This window comes from Neofelis nebulosa, chromosome 15, assembly GCF_028018385.1.
Source record: "Neofelis nebulosa isolate mNeoNeb1 chromosome 15, mNeoNeb1.pri, whole genome shotgun sequence".
In the NCBI taxonomy this organism is placed as follows: Eukaryota; Metazoa; Chordata; class Mammalia; order Carnivora; family Felidae; genus Neofelis; species Neofelis nebulosa.
This window is the reverse complement of record NC_080796.1, coordinates 66,657,796-66,662,493: the sequence shown is the minus strand read 5'-3', so window position 1 is coordinate 66,662,493 and position 4,698 is coordinate 66,657,796.

Genomic DNA, 4,698 nt, shown 5'->3' with positions numbered 1-4,698 from the left:
CTCCGTGTTCCACCAATCAGGCGCTGCTACGCAAGCCCGAAGCTGATTGGTCAGACTCCAGGGGGCGGGGGCGGGGGAACACTGGGGCGGGCCCCAGGTGGGAGCGCTCTCGCGGCGCCTAGAGGAGGGAGACTGGTGGTGAATGCGCGCTGTCCAGTTAGCGTAGGGGCCCTCAATCAGGGGGTTCTGTGGGGCGACGAGAGAGGTTTCAGGGGAACCCGAGGAAGAGAGAGCCCCCTGGCCGGGTGCTGGGATGTGGGAAGGGCCCGCGGGCCCCACTCCTGGCTGAAATGTCCTACACCAAGTCTCCGGCTTGCTCCCTGAGACAGGGAAACGGAACAACCCAATAGTTACTTCTGATAATAACAATCGTCCCTGGGAGGGGACAGTTGCAGCAGGTCATATGAAAGTCTGTGATTGTGTGGGCTCGGAGAAGTTTTCCGAGTTGAAGAAGGAAATGCTTGCTTGTTTGTTTGTTTGTTTGTTTTTCAAAGAAGGAAAATACTGTCAGCAAAAAAGTGAAGGCAGTCAGCTGATTGATGTTCTGCAGGCCATTGAGACCTCCTAAAAGGAACGAGGGCTTCAGGAAGAAAGGTTGGACAAAGATAACGGGGGATAACGAAGTGGAAAGAAAAGGAAAGTATTTGAAAACTCTAGAAGAAGAAAGGGAACAGATGAGTCAGAAAAAAAAAAAATAGAAGAAAAGAAAAGTCTCTAAGCCTCTGCTCGGTGGGTACCTCACCGTGTTTTCTGGCCCGTCCACAGGATACCTGAAAAAAGAAAAAAGAAAAAAAAAAAAAAGCTGCTTACTTATGGAGTGAGTTGAGGCTGATCTAAGTTAGTGCTGCCCCTGAAAATCCAGGAGGTGTGTTTGTCAGGCTCAGGGTTGAGTCAGGAGGACCCAAGCATGCCTGGGTGACCCGGCAAGAATTCTCATCCATCAACATTCAGAGTGTGTACCGTACTGTCCTCAAGAAGCTTCAGAACAATCTCAGAACACGGTCAATCCTTTATTAGATTCACTTCAGTTTCTCCCATCAAAGGCACCTGCCAAGTGGCACTGTGCTTCTAAGCCCTGCAGACCTTGTCCTTCTTCCGAAAGCATCCTGTTCTGGGAGGAATAACAATGATGGATTTTTTTTTTTTAAAGCTCCGCATGTGTGACATTTTTGTACTTTGCAAAGTACACTCACCCACTCCCTTCTCTTCTGACACTGTGTCTCCCCAGATGTCCCATTCCTGCGGAGGCTTTGTGTCCGTTCCCCCCAAGTCGCATCCCCTGGCTCACATCCTTATATTGTTTTCACTGCTTCTCCAAGCTTGTTTCTGATTTCCACAGAGGCTGCTGTAATTCTGAGCTTGCTATACATAAAATTACTTTTCCAGGAACATTATTCGTGAAAGGAAAGATCCCTCTTTTCCATTATGGAGATACACCAGTGCTACTTACCTTTTCGTCCTCTCTTAGGAAACCAGCTTTGCTATAATTAACTTTCACTTCCTTGAGCAGCTCTGCCCAGTCACTTCTTCATTTGTTCCTCAGGAATTTCTTGTTTCATTTCTGAATCTCAAGAGGCTGGGGCCTGTCTTCATTAGGAGTCTAGCATCTCATTCTTTACAGAGCTCTCAAATTGGATATCAGAGCGCAGAGGGCTAGAAACAGCAGGCTGGCTCTCTTTAATTTTCTAACAACTAATGTGACAGCTGTCTAGCTTCTAGTGTTTCCTGACTCTTCCTTTCCCCTCTCCATGCAGCTGACCCACCTTACTGATGTCATTCTGTTAGTATTTAGATGAATTATGCTGCAGGTTTTCAAGCCAGTTGAGGATACAAGGAAGACCGTTAATGTCTAGACCTCAGGTCTATTGGCCTTAGATCCTAGTATCATTTCCCCACATAGACAGGTTGGTGGCGCTGTTCTTTGATTTCACCTCCTATCCATGTAAATGGCTCTCTGCCTGCTAAGCCTTCAGGAGGAAAGAATCGAATAGGAATTACCTTCCCCAACTCCAGCTCTTTCGTCCTTTTCTTAAATGTCCAATATTCTGGACTCCCCCCCCCACATACACACACACTTATTCCTGAATCAGTATATTCTGAGTGTTTGGAAGTGAAAGCCTTCCCTTAAAAGCACCTGGTCAGGAGACACAGCTGCGTAGGGCAGACTACTCTAGAAACAGTAGGGTACCCAGAGGAAGCCCCCGAAGTTCACAGGCAGGTCTGTACCCCATGTCCTAAGCCGAGTGCAGGTTTGAGGGAGACTGTGCACACAAGGGGTCATAAGCACAGGTCCCACCTGTGGCACCTGCTGTCTGGGAGACTCTAAGGGACTTACTCAGCCTCCACCTCTTTGTCTGTAAAAGGGGCAGAATGGAACCAACTTCATAGGTTGCTGTGAAACTTAAATAGGTCAGTCATATAAAGTGCTTAAAACACGACCTGGAATTTGAAGTGCTCCATACGTATTAAGTGTCGTTATCATAAAGCCATGATCCCACACCCACAACGGTGTGCCGCCCCCCGTGAGCGTCTCTGACAGAATCGTTCTCCGGGTTTGGACAGTGAGGCGTGGGACTTCTCACACGTCTTCTTTTTGTTGACACCAAATGAACAAACCTTTTAGAATCTCTGAAAGTAAGAAAGAGAGTTTTATTTCAGTCCAAGTTAGGACAGCTGCCCGGAAAACACATTCTTCACAAGAAGGAAAATGCTCTGGAACATCAAGAGTTTTTAGGGGGTTATAGCCTTTTCACATCTTGGAGAAGCTCAAAAGACTAGAGATTAGCATCTAGGCAGGAGTCACGGGTTTTATCATCAAGGAAAGCAGGGAGCGGGAGCCGTGATCGCTATTTCAAGGACAAGATGGTTTTCCTCTGGGCTGCTCTTCACAAAGCAGATGTACAATGCATGCATGGTGGGGCCGGAAATCAGGCTTTGGGTTTGAACGAAGTTTACATACAGTCATGTTGACTTAGAAAGACATCTAAAACGGCTTCCCTTGTATAGATCAGGCCTCTAAAGAGGTTGTTTTTTTTTTTTTTTCTCACTACTTTCTTGCCATAGGAGGTACTTGGTGTCCAGAAAGCTTTTGCTTAAACTGTAGGGAAAGCATCGGAATCCGTTTTCATTTCTACTACAGTACAAGGGTGCATATGAATCGTCACCACTGATGCTGGAAATTCCCCGACACGAGTTCCTCTGTGACCTATCAGCAGCAGCAAAGACATGCACACATCCCCCATTTGCTCCACCGTAGCCGTCGGTGTTCCACGACCAGATGCTCCAGTGCAGCCAAGGGCGCGGTGGACGTAAAAAAATCAGTGCCCTGAGAGCCACCACTGAAATTAAGTGTTGCCTGTGGGCACCAGTCAAGTGACTTTCTAAGGGGCGTGGTAACAGGAACTACCAAGCGAATGAGGTGGAGCGTTTGACGGGAAGTGACACAGTGGCCACACGGTGGCGCAGGATGATGAGCGACTGACTCCGTTCTGCACGAGGGCCCATCATTGATGCCCTTGAAAGCTCTCTTTGCAAACACTCGTGTCTTCTTCCGCATTCCACAATCTGTGGCCTTTTCCCCGCAGTCCCTCTTTCCTTTCGTAATGTCCCGGTTCCCATGGTTACGATGGTGGATTCCTTTTCTCCGGGTTGACCCTGATTGCTGGCCTGTCCTCCGCAACCCCCTGCTTCTGGAAAGCGGTTCCTCCAGTGAAATCTGCAAGACCAGTGGAAGCTGAGCAAGGCAGGGGGCAGCCCGACCCCCCCTCCCCCCCCCCCATTTCACCCATCAGGTTGGGGTCTGGGAGTGCCGCTTAAAGCTGCTGGCATGCTTTATGTCACCTTCACAAATTTCCTGAGTGGCGTCACCCTCAGTTTTTCAGATGATATGATCTTTTACAGAGGACAGAGATGTGGGCATTGAAATTGGGAGAGAACCACCAAACCACCAGGGGCCTTCTCTGCAAAGCCCTGGGTACTGTCCCACTCTGGAAGGAGGCAACCCTACATGGCACCCCGAACTCTGCCTTGATTGTCCCCATATCTGGGTGGATGAGGAGCCCCCCGGGAGGCTCGGACATCTCGAATGGAGAGTTATCTTCTTCCCCGTCTTCCTCAAAATGAAGCCTGTTGTACAAAGTCCCCGCTGGCTCCAGGAACACGTCAGCCACCACACCTTTGCCGTCTACCCTCCTCAAAACTCAGTTTGCGTCAGGGCTTATCCCAAACGTAGATTTATTTAGAAAATACAGCTCACTGGGGCGCCTGGGTGGCTCAGTCGGTTAAGCGTCCGACTTCGACTCAGGTCACGATCTTAAGGTCCGTGAGTTGGAGCCCCGCGTCGGGCTCTGGGCTGATGGCTCAGAGCTGGAGCCTGCTTCCGATTCTGTGTCTCCCTCTCTCTCTGCCCTTCCCCCGTTCATGCTCTGTCTCTCTCTGTCTCAAAAATAAATAAACGTTAAAAAAAAAAAAAGAAAAGAAAATACAGCTCACTGATGTGTAACTAAAAATACATAAATATGCCCCCAAACCAAAATCTAAACAGATGTCCCACTCTGTCCCGCTTCAGATAAAAAGTGACCCATCTCTTTCAAAGAGGGGGGAGAAGCTGGGCTAAGTAACAATAAAACATTGGGAAGTGGGGGAGAGGAAGGGCGTGTTTTGTTTTCTCCTTGAGAGACAGGAGCAAACCCTAGGAGT